This window comes from Macaca mulatta, chromosome 1 (assembly GCF_049350105.2).
Source record: "Macaca mulatta isolate MMU2019108-1 chromosome 1, T2T-MMU8v2.0, whole genome shotgun sequence".
Lineage (NCBI taxonomy): Eukaryota > Metazoa > Chordata > Mammalia > Primates > Cercopithecidae > Macaca > Macaca mulatta.
The window spans coordinates 20982788-21004161 of NC_133406.1; positions in this window are offsets into that span (position 1 = coordinate 20982788).

Consider the following 21374-nt stretch of genomic DNA (forward strand, 5'->3'; position numbering starts at 1 on the left):
GATATTCTTGAGCAAAGCAATCCACACAATATCAGATAATCTACTCCATAATGGAGGCAACAATCTAGAGGCAATGAGGCAGTAGTCAAACTGGCTGACATGCTTAGTACTGGAATTGAGAAACCAGTCTATGTCCCGGAAGAAGAGCTGATCACACTGAGTTTTGAAACTTTTTGCATTACTGTTATTCCATCAAAGTTCTTTCTGACCCTAGGCATCTCCATGGGCTGGATATTCCTGCATCTATTTGAGTAGTGGTAAATTCTCTACTGGGCATGGAGGTGAAATTAATTTCATAAACTGGTCGGGCAGCATCTGACTGAAGTTCAGCTCTCAGCTAAGTCACTTCCTACCCACACCCAAACCCACATCTTATGAAATAAAGAACCTCAGGGACTTCATTGCTTGGGCTTTACAGCTTAAACCCTTTTCAAGCAATCTGGGCAGCTGTAACTTGCTTAACATTTTTGGATCTTATAAAAGATCTTCTGTAATTTCAATTTTCTCCTGGCTTGCCATCTATGGGCCCACTCTATCTAAACTCATGGTAATATGCCCACTAGGCATTTCCCTAAAAGAGGACCCTTTCCTGATTCTTCCAAATACTCACCTCTGTCCATATTCAAGAAGGAATGTTGCTTCTTCAGATTCTTGAACTAGGTTCTTTTCCCTTTCAAAGCTCTCTAAAAATGTTTTTTTGAGTATTTGAATCTCCCACAGTTGGAATGTTTTCTCTCCTAATGGTCAATGCCCTCAATTAATTATTAGGCTAAGTATAACTTACTTACCATTTGTTAACACCTGCCATATTTTAACTACTATTACTGGGTAGGAAAGGAGCCCCAACATCTCCCAAAGACCAATCTCATTCCTTCACTGTTTTTGTAATGTATGAACTCTAGTAGCAAAAATTATAGGAAAGTGGGAAAGAGTATTAAATCTTGTTTTCCTGCCTTAATAGTTATGTTAAATCAAACAGAAGAAAGAACTTACCATAATGTTGTCTAAAAGCAGGGACTCTGATTCTTGTTCCCAGAAAGATTTGGTGCTTCAGGAATATTTTGTTTAAATTATTATCAGCACTTTTTTCTTTGAGAGGAAATGAGAATCATGAAAGATATGAACAATAAGACCTGAACCATCCATTTTTTATGTTGTTTTTAAGTAGGATATTAAATGCTCCATGCCTTATTTCCTGATCCCTTCACCTGACATTTTTGCCCAGGTGTAATTGAGTTAAATTGAATATTAAGAAGCACCTATGCTGTATGGCTGAGAGTCGGTTCTGCTCTTTACCTTGGAGCAGCTGAGGACAGGTTTTGACTGATGTACGTATGTAAGCCTTTCATTTTCTTTGGCACAAACTGGGGGAAATTCTTTTCTTCAACCATTGCTTCCGGGAAAGCAACCCTTACCTAGTAAGAGGTCTTAAATTTCACATTTGTATTATTTTTTGTTTGGTTTAAGGGTACTCTAAAGAGTACCCTCTGTTAAATGTGTGCCCCAAGGGGTACGATTTCATCTCAGCTAAGATAGTGTGTTATCCTGGAAAGAACATGAGATCTGCAGTCAGAAAGTATGGGCTTGAATTCCAGCTCTGTCACTTACTAACTTGAGTGATGTTTGTTTGGCAAGTCCCAACTTCTATCTCAGTTTCCTTGTCTATAAAATTAGACTAATAGTCATGTCTACTTGATAGATTGTGAAAATTAAGTGAAATAATATCTGTGAATACCACGCTGTAAACTCTAAGTTGAATAAAAGCTCTTTTGTTCATTATTTACCCGCTATCCTACACCCCACACATTTCATCCTTGAGCATTCTGGTATGACTCAATTTGCATTTCTGTCCCAACTCTTGCCAAGATCACTCATGATTGTATCATGCACATGCATGACTATCCAACAAACTTATCTTAAACTTTTTGACTTCAAAGTCCTTCTTCCACTTTAATAATTTAAACACATGGCTGAATCTTGACCTTGGAGTACCCTCATCTCTGAAATGGTAAATTCCAATACTTCAATATCGGATTATGATCTCTTATCCTTAGAGTCACTATATTTCCCTATGTCAACTTGCTCTTTAACCTCATTGAGACATAGTTCTTTAAATCCTCCTATCTTCTCCCAGTTCATCACTCTCCTGATGACTTCTCTTTTTTTCCTAACCAATCTAGATCCATGGTGTATCTCTTATACTCACCAGCACTTCAAAATCCATAGACCCTTACCCCTCTGAATCCACCTTGTGAATTTACCTCCATAGTAAACCCAGACACATGGCTTCACCACTTGTGCACTTGGAATGCTGAACATTGCAAAAGCACATTACATACCTGTGTATATTACTGCCCCTAGAAATTTGTGGACTCCAACTCAGTAGTATGCCCTGTAATGTTTGACAAACCTTTCACCATCACTGCTCCAGTGTCTCTTCTGTCTCCCACAAAGGTTAGTTCATAGTTTCTTTAAACTTCATAAACTGTTAAGTGTAAAGATGGATCCCTACTCCATCTCTGCTGCAACTTCAGTGATGATCATATCCCTTAAGTTCACAGGGGAAAAAAAGGCCAGTAGATATGAACCCCCTTACCATCTTACCTTTGATCCTACAATCTTAACATTTACTTAAATATATATTCATCCCCACTATTTTCAATTCTATATCAAAGGAAGAGGTTTCTCTTTTCACTTCAATGCTAGTTTATTTCCATATTTCCTACATCTGATCTCCTAGTCTTGTAAGGCAACTTATACCTTTATCATCCTCTTCTAACCTGCATTTACTATTTTCTTTTTAAACTCCTTTCAAGCAGGCTATAAATAATAGTAGTAGTAATAACAATAAATCTTCTTTTTGAACTTTGCATACTTCTCTAACTAAACCCCTATATCTCTCCTTCCTTTTACTCAACTGTTCAAAAGATTATATATTCTTTTGTCAATGCATTTCAACCTCTCAATTACTCTTCAGGGTTCTGTTCCCATTACCCTTCGGAAACTGTGACTCATTTCAAACTGAAAGGATCTTTCAGGTTTCAATTCACGTATCCTCACTGTTTCTATAGAACTCTTCCACATAATCATGCCTACCTTAATAACCATTTCCTTTTCTGGCATCTCATCTTCTTGCCTATATCCATCCTATGCAACTCTCTCATGCTTTTCCCCTCACATTTATATGTCATCCAAATTGAAAGCATCTGGAGGCCCAGGATTGAGTCTGATTATAAATTGTGCCCCCTAGAGTTGAGCAGTTGACAATCTATATACCACAACGGCACTCCTATTGTGAATCTGTTCCACAGTTGCAATATATACAGCCAGGTTAGTGTCATTGGGAGATCATTCGAGTTTTATAAGGGTTAGAGAGTGGGAATACAAATTCAGGGGCATAGATCATAAATAGAAATCATGAAGTGAAAATGACATTTTCTGAACTTTTTTTTCTGTGTCGTGGATGGTAGTCTGAAAAGAATACTTCTTAAGTTACCTAAGTGATGCCTACCCTTCATAAATTTCATTCATTCACAGACATGCTTGTAACCATATTTGGCAAATTATTCAAGGAGTTGAATAATAAATTTTCTCTAATTAAAATAATAGCTTGCTCCCAGGTGATTTATATATAAATAACTATACCGTATCTGACCCAATTGGTTTGCATTCTTTTAGCAAATATGAATGAGATTTGGCTGACACTTTCCCCACCTCCTAAGGTTTCTGTGGCTTTACTAGGTAACTAAAACGTTTTATCTGCTCAGCTCCTAATAAGGAAAAACACATGTAAATGAGACACTAAATATTTTGGTGGTTGGGTTATTAGCCCATCTCCTTTTAAAAATACACAGTTGTTCCAGACAAAAACAATACCCTCCTTATCGGGACAGAGCAGTATTTTAACTGTAGCAATTACTCACTGGCATAAGAAGTAGCATGAAGCACAGAACCCAGAGCCATGGGATTTTTCCCTACAGTCAGAGACATACATTAGAGGTGACTTCATTCAATATTTTCATTTTACAGACTAGAAAAAAGGTGTGAGAGTTGAAGTGATTTGACTAAAATCTGTGTTGACTATGTCTTGTTTTCTGTATTCTTGATGCTCTGGCATTTAAGGCATTGATCCTGGAGCGACTGCCCCACACAGGGCTAGCTAATTCCTAGAGAAAGCAAACTCCCCAGCATGTGTGTCTTGGATATTTAAACCTACCAATCCAGAATCCACATCCCCAACTCTATGTTTTATCAAACTCTCACATGCCAAACCAATATTCCCCCTGTCCTAAATCACCTCAGGGTCACCTACCTGACAGCTAGGCACCACTACTACAGCCCACAACTTACCAAAATTACTCAAACTATCCAATCTTAAAGTGTTTCCTTGCCCATTCCTTCCTAAGAAAACACTAATAAAGCCTCTGGGTAATGCTCTCCCCTCTTCCTTCTGCCTTCTGACTGGTCTGGGTGTTGTCGCTTGTGACCCTGCATGGCATGGTTTATCTCTTATTTTTAGGAATTTGTTAGTATACTTCTTTCTCATGACAATCATTTCTATGTCTGCTCTTTTACCACACCTGATTAAAACAAATCTTCGGTACATTTTGAATGAGGTCAAATACGTTAGTTGTAAAAGTTAAATGGCTATGACCAGAGACTACAGATTGCTAGACCCCTGTACTATCGACTACTCCCATGTAGTATCTTCTCCTGCAGTCCTGAAAGGAATAAAGACCAGGGATTGCATCTCTGGAGAGAACCAAATTTGCTTACAAAGATAAATTGCTCTTGGAAAATAATTTTTAAAGTTCTATGCAAATATAGTATATTACAATTGTTTGTGGGGCCATCTAAAGAAATCTAGGAAATATTTATGAGTGTACACATATATGAAAAGGGGTTAATATAAAATTGGGCTGGTGCTAGAGAAGGGCACCTCAGTTTGCCCATCTGTGTTTATTTCTTAGCTAATGGGTATCTGTGTAGGCATGGTGCTAAGCATAGCTGCAAACAGAAGGTCACTGGGCCCAGTTATTTTCTATGGGAGCTTTCAGTTTAGATAACACATATGCATCTCTCCAACATAGCAGGGCCAGAGGGGTTTAAGTGAAAAGATACAACAGGATTCAGTGGGGAAAAAAAAATTCTGGTTGGGACAATCAAAGAAAGTTCTATGTTCATTTTTATGCACTCTAGGGTTGGTTATAGGACCAGGAGACATGTTATTTGAGATTGGCTACATATTAGTTTTCTTGTCTTATCATCAAAGTAGGACCATGCAACTATTACGTTACTAAATCCATTTAATATATGAAGAGAAAAAGGGAATTAAAGATTTTAAATGCCTAGAATTTAAAAATCACAGTTATTACTAACAAAACAAGCTTCAGTTTTCTGACTTCTGATCTGTTATTTGCCTCATTTGGTTTTTTTTTTTTTTTTTTTTTTTTTGAGACGGAGTCTCGCTCTGTCGCCCAGCCCAGGCTGGAGTGCAGTGGCGCAATCTCGGCTCACTGCAAGCTCCGCCTCCCGGGTTCACGCCATTCTCCTGCCTCAGCCTCCCGAGTAGCTGGGACTACAGGCGCCCACAACCACGCCCGGCTAATTTTTTGTATTTTTAGTAGAGACGGGGTTTCACCGTGGTCTCGATCTCCTGACCTTGTGATCCGCCCGCCTCGGCCTCCCAAAGTGCTGGGATTACAGGCGTGAGCCACTGCGCCCGGCCGGTTTTGTTTTTAAACTACTATTTGGAAGACAAAAGAATAACCACCAATCTGCATGCATATAAAATTGAATTGACTGTCTTTTCTAGAATGATCTCTTTCCCTCAATAAACTCAATGAATAAACCATTTATTCTGACATTATACAGAACCTGTCAAATCTTTTTTTTTTTTTTTTTTTTTTTGAGACGGAGTCTCGCTCTGTCGCCCAGGCTGGAGTGCAGTGGCCGGGTCTCAGCTCACTGCAAGCTCCGCCTCCCGGGTTCACGCCATTCTCCTGCCTCAGCCTCCGGAGTAGCTGGGACTACAGGCGCCCGCCACCTCGCCCAGCTAGTTTTTTGTATTTTTAGTAGAGACGGGGTTTCACCATGTTAGCCAGGATGGTCTCGATCTCCTGACCTTGTGATCCGCCCGTCTCGGCCTCCCAAAGTGCTGGGATTACAGGCTTGAGCCACCGCGCCCGGCCAGAACCTGTCAAATCTAACTGAAAAGGCAGACATAAACTTAAACACAGCAATTAAATAGAAGATCTCTATTATTAAACTCTAAAGAATTCACAGCTCCTGTTAACTCATTTTTTTTCCTAAGACTGAGTCTCACTGTCACTCAGGCTAGAGTGCAGTGGCATGATCACAGTTCACTGCAGCCTTGACCTCCTTACGTAAGTAGTATATAACTATTTATAACTTCATGAATGTAGAGTCAGCATGTATGTACTTGGGGTCACTTCATCTAATCGCTCAGAGATGTTTGAATTCTTGACACAGCTCTTTTTCTTTGCCTGAAGAGTTCGCAAGGGGCTGGGCATGGTGGCTCACACCTGTAATCCCAGCACTTTGGGAGACTGAAGCAGGAGGCTTGCTTGAGCCCAAGAGTTAGAGACTAACCTAAGCAACATAGGCAGAACTCATCTCTATTGGGGAAAAAAAAAAAAGCCAGGCCTGGTGGTGCACATCTATAATCCCAGTTACTTGGGAGGCTGAGGTGGGAGTATTGCTTGAACCCCAGAAGGTCAAGGCTGCAAGGAGCCACAGTTGCACCACTGCACTGCAGCCTGGGCAAGAGAGAGACCCTCTCTTTAAAAAGGCAGGGGGGGCGGGGGGGGAAGAGTACACACGGACCTTATAAATCAGTAGTTAATTCAATTTGTGGAAGCAAAATGAACTTACCTGTTGAGAAGACAGATTATTGGGAAATTAAATAAAATTACTGACAATCTGTCCTACAAAAGTTTTTTTTCCAATTCTACAGTTTTCATTATTAATGAAATTCATGCATCTGTTATTTGGATGTTTCTCCTCCAACATAACAGAAAATTCAAAATTCTCTAGGGAGTTAGGCATCTAAATTTCCCATGAACTTTTCCTTCTGAAAGTAGAGTTAATCAAGTCAGACAATGAGAAAGAAAAATAATCACTGTACAGCTCAGTCTTTATCTAAATATGCAGAGCCAGACCTGACCAGAGGCCTTGGTCTTTCCCATTCCTTGGGGTTTTTTAAAGCTTTTTAAAATACATACAGCTTTTTTGAGGTATAAATATTTTATCTACTCTAAGTATACAATGCAATGATTTTTAGTAGAGTTATAGTTTTGCGTTATCACTACTATCCAGTTTAGAACATTTGTTATTGCCTCCAGATTTTCCTAAAGCCCATTTGCAGTGCACCATACCCTCTGTCTCCAGTCAAGCACTTCTTCCTGCCTCTATAAATTTGCTTTTTCTGGCCATTTTATAAAAATGGAACCATAGAATACATTGTCTTTTGTATCTGGCACCCTTGACATAATATTTTTAAAGTTAACTAATTGTTTTGGACTGCATGTTTGTGTTTCCTGCAAACTAACCCCCAATGGAATGGTACTAGAAGGTGGGGCCTTTGGCAGCTACTTAGATTTAGATGATGTCATGAAGGTAGAGCCCGCATGATGGAATTAGTGTTCTTAATAATGAAAAAGAGAAAGAGACTAGAGCTTGCTGTCTCTGCCATGTAAGGATACTAGTTGATGGCCATCTGCAAACCAGTAAGAAGGCCCTCACCAGATAGAGAATTTGCTGGCATCCTGATCTTGAACTTTGCAGCCTATAGAACTATGAGAAATAAATTTCTGTTGTTTAAGTCACCCAGTCTATGGTGTCTTATTAAATCAGCCCCAAATGACATCCATGTTGTAGCATGTGTCACTCTTTTACTTTTCATTCCTGAGTAATATTCTGTTGTTTGGACACACCAAATGTTAACCCCACCCCCACAACACCAGAAAAAAAAAAAAAAAGATCTGACTTTTTGTAGGTCTTTTGCATTTCCATATAAATTTTAGGATCAGCCAGAAATTTTCTAAAACAACAACAACAAAAAGACTGCTGGGATTCTGTAAGGGATTGTGTTGAATCTGTAGGTCAATTTATTGAAAATTGGCATTTTAACAGTACTGAGATAGTCAATCCTTGAAGACAGAATGTTTCTTCATATATATATATCGCCCTTAATTTCTCTCAGCAATCTTTTTCAGTGTATAAATAATGTACTTATTTTCTTCAATTTATTCCTAAGTATTGTATCCTTTCTGATGCAATTGTAAATAAGCTTTTAAAAATTCATTTTCAGATTTTTTTGCTGACATAGGGAATATGCCAATTTTTATGTTGCTTTTGTATCCTGTAACCTTATTATACTTCTTAATTTGTTACAGTTGTGTGTGTGTGTGTGTGCGTGTGTTCATTAGAATTTTGTACATATAAGATTATATCATCTGTGAGAAAGGCAGTTTTTACTTCGTGCTTGCTATTCTAAATTCCCTTCTTTTGAATTTTTTTCCTTACTGTACAGGTGATTTTTTTAGGATCAGTAGTGATGCTGATCTTTCACTCCTGACTTTGGTAAATTGTGCTTCTCTCTTATTATCTTCTTCATTCTAGCTAGGAATTTGTCAATTTTGTGGGTCTTTTGAAGAATACATTTTTGGTTTTACTGTTTTTCTTTATTTTTAAAAACTATTGATTTTTCTTTTCTCAGATCTTTATTATTTCCTTTGCATTTGATTCCACCTTTCTAATTTTTAGGGTAAGAGTTTAAGCTTTTGACATGATACTGTCTTAATCAATTTTCTGTTTCTGTAACAGAATACCAAAGACTGGGTAATTTTTATTTTTTAAAGTGCATTTAGCTCATGGTTCTGGAATCTGGGAAGCCCAACAGCATGATGCCAGCATCTAGTAAGGGCCGTCTTGTGGATAGGCAGAAGGGCAAGAGCCTGTCAGCTCAGGTCGCTCTTCCTCTCCTTCTAAAGACGGCAGTCCCAGGCTAAGCGCAGTGGCTAACATCTGTAATCCCAGCACTTTGGGAGGCCACCAGCCTGGACAACATGGTGAAACTTCATCTCTACAAAAATACAAAACAAACAAACAAATAGCCAGGTGTGGTGATGCATACCTGAAGTCCCAGCTACTTGGGAGGCTGAGGTAGGAGGGTCACCTGAGCCTGGGAAGTCGACACTGCAGTGAGCAGTGATTGCACCACTGCACATCAGCTTGGGTGACAGAGCAAGACTCTGTCTCAAAAAAAAAAAAAAAAAAAAGACATTAGTCCCATCATGGGGGACCCACCCTGATGAATTTATCTAATCCTAATTATCTCTCAAGGGCTCCAACTCCAAATACTATCAACATATGAATTTTGGAATCAAGTTTTCAACACATGGAATTTAGGGGGCACATTCAAATCATTACTTTCTGATACAGTTTTTGAAAGCTATAAATTTCCCTCTCAATATGGCTTGAACTGCATCTTATAAATTTTGATGTGCTGTGGTTTTGTTTCCATTCATTCACAATATTTTAAAATATTTCATTGTGATTTCTTTTTTGAATCATGAGGGTTATTTTTTTCATAAGTATGTCACTTGATTTCCATATATTTGACATTTTCCCAGATTTGTTTCTATTATGGATCTCCAATTCAATTTTGTTGTGGTCAGATAACATACTTTATATGATTAATTTTCTTCAAAAAAATGCATTGAGATGTATTTAGTGGCCCAGTATGTCATCTATCTGCAGAATTTTCCAAATAAACTTGAAAAGAATATGTTTCTGAACTATTTGGGTGGAGCGTTCTGTAAATGTCAGTTATATTAAGTTGGTTGATAGCATTGCTCAAATTTTCTTTACGCGAGCCAATTTACGGTCTAGGCATTCTCTCAATTATTAAGAGTGCGTATTGAAATCTCCAGCTATTATTGCTGTCTATACTTTCAATTCTTAGTTTTTTGGCTTCACATATTCTGGGACACTGTTTTTAGGTGAAATACACTTAAAATTATTATATCTTCCTGATTCTTTGACTTTTTATTTTTATGAAATATTCTAGTAATATTTTAACTTAAGAATTTCCAGTTGGTTCTTTTATATGATTTTTATCTCTGCTGAAATTTTCTCTTCATTCGATCATTGGGGTCATTGCTATCCTTTAATTATTTAAACATCATTTTCATTAGTTCTTTGAATAGTTTCTTTGAAGACTTTTTCTTCTAAATCTAACATATAGGACCACTCAGAGACAGTTCATATGAACTGTTATTTTTTCCAGAGTATGTGCCACACTTTCTTGCTTCTTTCTATCTGTCTTGTTTATTGAATACAAGACATTTCAGATAATATATTGTATACCAGTATCTTGGGATCTTTATTTTCTCCTCTGAGATTTGTAGTTAATGTTTTGCTCATTTAGTAACTTGCCTGGATTAAATTTGGGAAATCTGATTCTCTGGAATGTATGGTTGATAATGTCTTTGGGTTTTTTCTTGTTTTTATAGTTAAGCCTGGCTTACTAAGGTCACCATTGTGTCTGCATAGCTTAATGTTTAGCCAAAGATTGGTCAGAGCCAGTAAGGTGTCTAGTCTCTGCTGATGGATTTGTGTGTGAATTGGCATGGAAATAAAAATATGTTTGGTCTTGGCCCCTGGTTCCTGACACAGAGCTCCTAAACCCGTAAAATTTCCTGAGTGATAGAAGTGCCTTTGTTATCATAAGGAGCCCATTTTGATAATGACACCTGAGTGTATGCTAATCAGGTGACAGAGTGAGACTACCAAATAGCCTCAGAATAGGGCTGATTACCAGAGAGACAAGAAATTAGAGGGTTGAAACTTTCAACTCCACCCACTGACCTCCTGGGAAAAGAGAAGGGAGCTAGAGATTGAATCTATAAAACTCTTGAGCAATAAGACACAGAGAGCTTCTATGTTGGTGAATGCATTCATATGCCAAAAGGGTAGTAGACCCCAAGTTTAGGGAAAAGAAGCTCCTGTGCCAGGATCCCTTTCAGACCCTGTCCTGTGCACCTTTTCATCTGCTTATTCATTTGTATTATTTTTAATAAACTGGCAGACAAATGTAAGTAGAGTGTTTTCCTGAGCTCTGTGAGCTGTTACAGCAAATTATTGAACCTGGGGATGGATGTGGGAACTCTCAACTTATAACTTGTTTGTCAGGACACCTGGCCTGAAACTTGCAACTGGCATTTGAATTGGGGGCACTCTTGTGGGACTGAGCCCTTTAAGTGAAGGATCTGAAGCTAGCTCCAGGTAGATAGTGTCCGAATTGAATTGAATTGTTGGATATCAAGTTGTTGTGAGAATAAGATAATTGAATTGGTTAGTGTTAAAAAACACCTCAGAGCTAGAGATGCATTCAAAGTTCAAGGTGGCCTGGTATGGTGGCTCACACTTGTAATCCCAACATTTTTGGAGGCCAAGGTGGAAGTATTGCTTGAGCCAAGGAGTTTAAGACCAGTCTAGGCAACATAGGGAAACTCCATCTCTACAACAAATAAAGAGTTAGCGGGGCATGGTAGTGCACACCTGTAGTCCCAGCTACTCAGGAGGCTGAGTTGGGAAGATCACTTGAGCCTGGGAGTTTGAGGCTGCAGTGAGCTGTGATCATGCCACTGCACTCCAGCTTGTGAGACAGAGCAAAACCCTGTCTCAAGTACAAAACCAAAAAAGTTTAGGCTGTTCTCAAGTCTTCTCTGGTTTTTATAAACCCCTAACTTTTCACACATCTCCTCTGTGTGCATGGCTCTGTCTTCTAGGGATGTATGGTAGGCTTGAGCCCATTCCAGTCCCTGCTACCCATGGCCTCCGATCAACCTACGACATGCAATAAATCTTCTTAGTGTCCCCATGTTTAGCTCATGTCCAAGATTTCACTGTTAAATGTCTGGCAAATCTGCTACTCCATCGCATGGTCCCCAAACAGGGCTATAACATCAGCCTAGTGAAGATGCTGGCTCATCCTGTTCACTCTTATGAATATGAGATTGTATGAGATCAACACTTTAAATAGTAAAGTCCAGATTAAGGGGGGACACCTTCTAGCAGTGGCAGCTAAGTTGTTGATTTTCACAGCCTGTCCTACTCTGGTTGAATTACTATGCCAACAAAGCTGATATAGTAATTTTCAAGAATAAATGTCAAGACTAAATGTTATTCAGTTTATTGGAAACTTGGGTTACTTCCAGAGAACTGAAATGGTTATTTTTTTACATTTCTTTTTAGCTTTATAATTGCTTTTTCAGGAGAGGATGTTAATCTTCTCACTACATCATGGCAGAAATAGGGCTAATTTGAATAAAGATTACTTTAAAGAAAATAGATGCTCAGGATATATAATAAGTAAGGGAGGGAGGAAGAAAGGAAGTAAGGAAAGAAATAAGTACAATTTTCAAACCATATGTATGGAAATTGTAAGGGCTGGTTCTGAGGGATAGAATTAGTTCAGGCCCTTCAGAGCCTCCAAATCCTCTAAATCAAGAATGGGTACACAGATGCCTAAATAGCTGGTAAAATAAGAGTCTACCTCCTGCATTATTATGTGGTACATTCTTTTTTGGAGTTTCACTCTTGTTGTCCAGGCTGGAGTGCAATGGCGCAATCTTGGCTCACTGCAACCTCCACCTCCCAGGTTCAAGTGATTCTCTTACCTCAGCCTCCAGAGTAGCTGGGACTACAGGCATGTGCCACTATGCCTGGCTAATTTTGTATTTTTAGTAAAGACAGGGTTTCTCCATGTTGGTCATGCTGGTCTCAAACTCCCAACCTCAGGTGATCCACCTGCCTAGGCCTCCCAAAGTGCTGGGATTACAGGTGTGAGCCACCACACCTGGCTATGAGGCACATTTTTATCCATCTCAGCCATAAATAATTTCCTCCTTCCTGTAGGATTAAAAAAAATAATTACTGAGAGGATAAAGATACTCATGACAATACTTACTGGGAATAATACTCCCAGTTATGAGTTGTGCAGATAAATATATATTAAAAATTTTTTTTCATAATGATGTTTATGTTTGCATATCTAATTGCTATAAGTCTGTAACTAAAACCAAGATTATAGTAGCTCAACAAATAGAAGTTAAAGATAAGTCAATTTTGTAGCTTTGCTTTGACTTTTGTTTGTTGGTTTTTATATTACTTACACATTTTTAAAGGTTAATGAATGGCTGTCCATGTCCATTCCTGTCTGACCTAGAACATTTAAATTGGCTATCTTTTGACTCTAAGTCTCTTGGCCATAAGCATCCCAACAAGGGACAAGATGAACCTGAAGCCAGCAGCTATGCCACCCTGGCAATGCTATGGGACAAAATAAAAATGTGGTGGCCATTAATGTTGACTCTGGCAAATCTTGGCCAGAAGGGGAAGACTGTAAACCAAGAATAAAATTCCAGCTTTTTGAACCTACCCCTCCTCTCGGCCAAGGGCATTCCAAAATTAACCTAAGAAACTAGTACACACAGGTCATGACAGGAATTGGAGTCAGACATGCTTCATTATATCCTGCTCCCTTTTGGAATTCAGAAAAAGCTGACCAGGATTAACATCAACGAAGACCTTTAGTCTGATAAGAAACATTTACAATCTATTCTCTCTGAAGTCTGCTACCAGGAGGCTTCATCTGCATGATAAACTTTGGTCTCTTTGGTCTCCATAACTGCTTATCTTAATCCAGACATTCCTTTCTATTGATTCCAGGTCTTTAGATAATAACTTAACTCTTTCAACCAATTGCCAATCAGAAAATCTTTAAATCTATCTATGACCTGGAACCTCCTGCTTGGAATTGTCCCACCCTTCCAGATAAAACCAATGGACATTTTACATGTATTGACTGATGCATTATGTCTCTCTAAAACGCATAAAAGCAAGCAGTGCCCCAACCACCTTAGGCACATGTCAGGACCTCCTGAAGGCTGTGTCACAAGTGCATCCTTAACCTTGCCAAAATAAACTTTCTAAATTGATTGATACTTGTGTCAGATACTTTTTGGTTCACACAATGAATGACAACTAAACCCCTGGCTCATCCTTTAAAATGTAGGACATACAGAGGATTAAGGCCTTTTGTTTTGGGTTAAATGGGTGTTGCAGGGTGAAGAAAGCTAAGTGAAAATGCTACATAAACTGGATGATTTTTACAAATGGTAATGGTTCTTCTGCCAAGCCCATAACCACTGCACCTTCAATAAAGTCCAACTTAGTAAGTCTTGTGTCTCATTTGTTGTCTCTGGGTCTCTTCTTTGGCCTCTCTGACATGGTGCCATCCCTATTAGAATCAACAGGGGTCCAACATGAGAGGAACACAAATGGATAATTCAAAGAAATCAAGGAAACAATTCATGATCCAAATGAGAATTCAATGAAAAGATAGATATCACTAAAAAACCAATCAGAAATCCTGGAACTGAAAAATTCAATAAATGAAATTAAAAATATAATTGAGAGCTTCAACAATAGACTAGATCAAGCAATAGAAAGAATGTCTAAACTTGAAGAGAGGTCTTTTGAAATAACCCAGACAAAAAAGAAAAAAACAAAAATAATAGAGAAAGCCTACATTCTGAAATTTTAAACATTTGCAAAAAAACATGCAAATGTTTAAAATTTCAGAAAAAGAGATGGAAAAGGACATAGAAAACCCATTTAATAAAATAATAGCAGAAAATTTTCTGAGTCTTGCAAAAAATATAGACATCCACATACAGGAAGCTTAAAAATTCCCAAATAGATTAAATCCAAAAAGGTCCTGTCTGAGGCACATTATAGTCAAAAGTCAAAGACAAAGATAAAATTCTAAAAACAGCAAGAGAAAAACATTAAGTTACATATAAGGGGATCTCTATCAAACTAACAGATTTCTCACCTTACAGGCTGTGAAAAGTGCTGAAAGAGAAAACTGCTGGAAAAAAATACTATACCCAACAAATCTATTCTTCAAAAATGGAGAAATACAATCTTTCTCAGACAAGTAAAAACCGAGAACATTCATCATTAGACTGGCCACGAAAAATGCTCAAGGAAGATCATTTTCAGGACCTGAAAATAAAAGAATGATCTCTATTATCATGAAAACACAAAAGTATTAACTCACTAGTAAAGCAGATACACAAATGAAAGGAGGGTAAAAAATCAAATGTTATCACTACCAAATCACAAAGACAAAAAATTAGAGAGTAAGAAAGGAATAAGAAATAAATCAATTAGACACAAGTTAATAAAGTGATAGGAGTAAGTCCTCACCTATCAATAACAACCTGGAATGTAAGTGGTTTAAATTCTCCAATTAAAAGATAGTCTGGCTAAGTGAATTAAAAAACAAAACTCAAATATATGCTGCCTACAAGAAACTCACTTCTCTTGTAAATATGCACATAGACTGAAAGTGAAGAAATAGAAAAAAACATGGCATGCAAATGTAAACCCAAAACACCCAGCAGTGGCCATACTTATACCAGATAAAATAAACTTCAGGTTAAAAGGGACAAAGAAGGTCACTATATAATAATAAAGGGAGTAATTCAGCAAGAGGCTATAACATTGTAAATACCTGCATCCAGAGATATAAAGCAAATATTATTAGAGCTAAAGACAGACCTAGACCCTAATACAACAATAATTGGGGACTTCAACAGCCCACTTTCAGCATTTGACAGATGATCTAGACAGAAGATCAACAAAGAAACATTAAAGTCTACTATAGACCAAATAAATTTAGTAGACATTTATAGAACTCTTCATCCAACAGTTGCAGAATACACATCTTTCTCATCATCACATGGAACATTCTACAGGAAAGACCATGTTAGGTCACCAAACAAATATTAACAAATATAAAAAACTGAAATAATATCAAATATCTTCTTGGATCACAATGGAATAAAACTAGAAGTCAATAAAAAGAGGAACTCTGGAAACTGTGCAAATAATAGAAACATAAAAAAAAATGCTCCTGAACAACAATTGAGTCAATTAAGAGATTAAAAAGAAAATTTAAAAAATGTATTGAAACAAATGAAAATAAAAGCACACATATCAAAACCTATGGGACATAGCAAAAGCAGTACTAAGAGGAAAGTTTATAGCACTAAACAACTACATCAAAAAAACTGAAAGATTTCAAATAAACAAGGCACCTCAAGAAATTAGAAAAGCAAGCAGGAGCCAACCCCAAAATTTGTAGAAGAAAAGAAATAGTAAGTTCAGAGCAGAGCTAAACAAAACAGGGACTTTAAAACACAACACAAATGATAAACAAAATGAAAATCTGGATTTTGGTAAGATAAAGAAAATTGACAAACCATTAGCTTGACTGAGAAAGGAAAGAGAAGACACAAATAAAATCAGAAATGAAAAAGGAGGGATTATAACTTGATACCAGAGAAATACAAAGGATCATTAGAGAGTATTATGAAAAACCACACCAACAAATAAGAAAACCTAGAAAAAAAAATAGATAAATTCCTGGATACATATAACCTACCAAGAATGAGCCTGGTAGAAATAGAAATTCTGAACAGAACAATAATGAATAACAAGGTTGAATCAGTAATAAAAAATTTCCCTTCTCCCTGCAAAAGTCCAAGACTAGATGGCTTTACTGATGAATTCTACCAAACTTTTAAAGAAGAACTAATATCAATTCTTCTCAAATTATTCCCAAAAATTGAAAAGGAGAGAATTATTCCTAAATCATTTTAGGAGGCCAGCATTATCCTAATACCAAAACCAGACAGGCACAAAAAAAAAAAAAAAAAAAAAAAAAAAAAAAAGCCTACAAGCCAATATTCCTGAGGAACATAGCTGTAAAAATCCTCAATAAATTACTAGCAAACGAAACCCAATAACATCAAAAAAATAATACATCAGGACCAAGTGGAATATATCCCATGAATGCAAGGATGTTTCAATGTATGCAATTCAATAAATATGATAAATCACATCAACAGGATGAAGGCCAAAACCCACATAATCATCTTAATATATATATAAAAAAGCATTTCATAAAATTCAATACCTTTTCATGTTAAAAACTCTAAAAAATTAGCTATAGAAATCAAAAAGGGAATCTCATTAGTAATAGCTTTAAAAAATACCAAGAAATAGACTTAACTAAAGAGGTGAAAGATCTCTACAAAAAAAACTGTGAAACACTGAGGAAATAAATTAAGAGCACAAAAAAAGTGAAAAAAAAATTTCCCATGATCATGGACTAGAAGAATCAACATTGTTAAGATGATCATACTACCAAAGCAATCTACAGATTCAGTGCAGTTCCTGCCCAAAGTAATCTAGAGAGTCAATGCATTCTTCACAAAAGTAAAAAAAAATCCTAAAATTTATATAGAACCAAAACAGAGCCTGAATAGCCAAAGCAATATTGAACAAAAAGAACAAAACTGGAGGCATCATACTATCTGACTTTAAAGTATACTACAAAACTGTGTTAGTACATTTGCATTAGTATAAAGAAATACCTAAAAATGGGTGATATAGTTTGGCTCTGCATCCTCACCCAAATCTAATCCTGTAGCTCGCATTCCGATGTGTTGTGGGAGGGAGCAGGTAGGAAATGATTGAATCATGGGGGCGGGTCTTTCCTGTGCTGTCCTTGGAATAGTGAATGGGTCTCATGAGATCCGATGGTTTGAAAAATGGGAGTTTCTCTGCACAAGCCTTGTCTTTGCCTGCTGTCATCCATGTAAGATGTGACTTACTCCTCCTTGCCTTCCAACATGATTGTGAGGCCTCCCCAGCCATGTGGAACTGTAAGTCCAATAAATCTCTTTCTTTTGTAAATTGCCCAGTCTCAGGTATGTCTTTATCAGCAGCATGAAAATGTACTAATACATTGGGTAATTTATAAAGAAAAAAAGGTTTATTTTGACTCATGGTTCTGCAGGCTGTACAGGAAGCATGGTGCTAGCATCTGCTTCTGGTGAGAACCTCAGGAAACTTACAAGCATGGTACAAGGCAAACAAGGAGCTGCATATCACATAGCAAGAGCAGGAGCAAGAGAAAAGAGGGGGCCAGCTAGGCTCCTTTAAACAACCTGCTGTCATGTAAACTAACAGCAAGAACTCACCCATCACAAAAGGGATGGCACTAAGCCATTCATGAGGAATCCATCCCCATGAGTCAACACCTCACACTAGATCCCACCTCCAACATTGGGGATCATGTTTCAACATGAGATTTGCAGGGGGCACACATCCAAACCATATCAAGAACTATAGTAACCAAAAGATCATGGCATTAGTATAAAAAAAGATACACTGACTAATGGAACAGCATGGAGAACCCCTAAATAAATCCATGTTTGTAGAGTCACCTCATTTTGGACAAAGGTATCATTGACATACATTGGGAAAAGGACAGTGTCTTCAATAAATCATGCTGGGAAAGCTGGATATCCACATGTATAAGAATGAAACTAGACCCCTATTTCTAACCGTATACAAAAATCAACTCAGGGTGAATTAAAGAATTAAAGATAAGACCTGAAACTATAAAACTACCAGAAGAAAACAAAAGGAAAATGCTTTAGAATATTGTTGTAGGCAAAGATTTTATGGGTGAGACTTCAGAAGCACACACACACACACACACACACACACACACACAAATAGACATATAGGACTATATCACACTATAAAGCTCTGTACAGCAAAGAAAGCAATCTATGGCATGAAGAGACAACTTGTAGAATGGGAGAAAATATTTGCAAACTATTCATTTGACAAGAGATTATCAATATCCAGAATATACAAAAAACTGAACAGCAAACAAACAAACAAAAATCTGATTTTAAAATGGAAAAAGATCTGAATAAACATTTCTCAAAAGAAGACATATAAATGATCAACAAGTATATTTTAAAATGTTCAACATTACTAATCACCAGGAAATTCAAACCACAGTGAGATATCATCTCCCTCCAGGTAGGATAACTATCATCAAAAAACAAAAATATGCCAGATGTGGTGGCTCATGACTGTAATCCCAGCACTTTGGGAGGCTGAGGCAGGAGGATTGCTTGAAGCCAGAAGTTCAAGACAAGTAAAGGCTAAGTGAGATCCTGTCTCTACAAAAACATTTAAAAAAAATTAGCCTGGCATGTTTGCACTTGCCTGCAGTCTCAGCTACTCAGGAGTCCGAGGTGGGAAAATCACTTGAGCCCAAGAGTTCAAAGCTACAGTGAGTTATGATGGTGCCACTGCACTCTAGCCTGGGGTCAGAATGTGACACACCTGTCCCTAAATAAATAAACAGATAAATAAATAAAAATCGAACTATTATATTTTCCAAGAATCCTACTACTAGACTACTGGGTACATATCCAAAGGAAAGGTAATTAGTATAGCAAAGAGATACCTGCACCCCCATGTTTATCGCAGCACAATTGACAATAGACAAGATATGGAACCAACCTAAATGACCATCTACAGATGAACTGATAAAGAAAATGTGGTATATATACATAATGGAATACTATTCAGCTATAAAAAATGAAATCCTGTCATTCATGGCAACATGGATGAGACTGGAGTACATTAAGTGAAATAAGCCAGGCAGAGAAAGACAAATGCCACGTTTTCACTCATATGTTGCAATTTAAAAAATGAGATAGAACTAGAGAATAGAATTGTGGTTATTAGAGCCTGGGAAGGATAACGGGGTGAAAGGAAACAGGGAGGTTGGTTAATGGCTACAAAGTTATAGCTAAATGGGAGGAATAAGTTTTAGTGTTCTGTAACGCTGTAGGGAGAATATTATTAACAATAATTTAGTGTATGTGTTAAAAATCCTAGAAGACAGGATTTTGAATGTTCACAACACAAAGAAATGATAAATATTCAAGGTGATAAATATACTAATTATCCTGATTTGATCATTACACATTGTAAACATGTATCAAAATACCACTCTACATCCCATGACTATGTACAATTATTTGTCACTTAAAATGGAATAATAATTATCTTTTTATATATGATCATGATAATAGTACAGATTCTGTGATGGGCAGCCTCTAAGATGTCTCCCCTATCATTACTGTATCCTGATTTCATACCTCCATGAAATTTCCACTCCGTGAGTGTATGTAGAATCCAGTGACTTGCTTCTAAACAATAAGATATGGCAATGGTGATGGGATGTCACTCTCATAATTACATTACGTTATTTAAGACTTGATCTTCTAGCAGACTCACTCTAGAGACTCCTTGACTCTCCTAATTCATCTAGAGGCTTGATAAATTAAGCTGCCATGTTGTGAAAACTCAACATTGCAAGGAACTGAAAACAGCCTTTAGGAGCTGAGGGCAGCCTCCAGCTAAGAGGTAATAAGAAGCCAAAGCCTTATGTTCCATAACTGCAAGGAGATGAAACTCTGCCAATAACGAGTGTATTTGGAGGTATTCTTTTTCCAGGCAAGCTTTCAGATGAGAATGCAGCCTGGCCAACACCTTGAGTGCAGTCTTGAGACCCTAAACAGAAAATTCACTTAAGCCATATCCAGACTCCTGACCAACAGAAACTATGAGATCATAAACATGTGTTAGTTAAGTTACTAAGTTTATAGTCACTTGTTATGTAGCAATACAAAATTAATACAGATAGCATTCTGCAATGGGCTTAAAAAATGTCACAGTGTATTTTGGATCTTTTTCTTTATGATTAAATAGTAGCCTGAATCCCTGTTTTAAGAGAATCTGGCCTATAACTCTTTTGTTATTGCATAATAAGTGAAATCCTTGGCCCAACATTTCACTTACCAGTTTATTCGCCAACCGTGCCCATTAGATTTGTTAGCCCATCTCTTGTTATCATTCAGCAACCATATGCCTCATTCATAAAGTCCCTATTTGATTATTTTTCATAGTTATCTATTAATGCTCATGGCTACAGTGTCACTTACTCTAAGTCTTAAGATACTGTTCAATTACTTGTTTATTTAGATGTGCATTTTAAATGTTTGTTGTTTCAGTTTCACAGTGCAGACACTATTTAAATGTCTTTTTCTTCTTACTGTGAGCATATCTTTTCCATTGAGATTACCGGGATATAAAATTCATGAATGCATATAACATTCTTAAGTCTTGGTTTCTTTCTCTCAGATCCTTTATGGACTGCTACTATGTTCTCATAGTGAATAGAGCTTTAGAGAATCCTGGGGCCAACCCTATTTTTTTGCTTTGTAGGTAACTTTTGTTTCTACTTTGCAGGCAATCTATGTCTTCTGGATGGGCAAGACATCATGTATCTCCAAGAGAATCTGTCCTCCCTCTTTCCTTTACTCTTACCCTCTCCA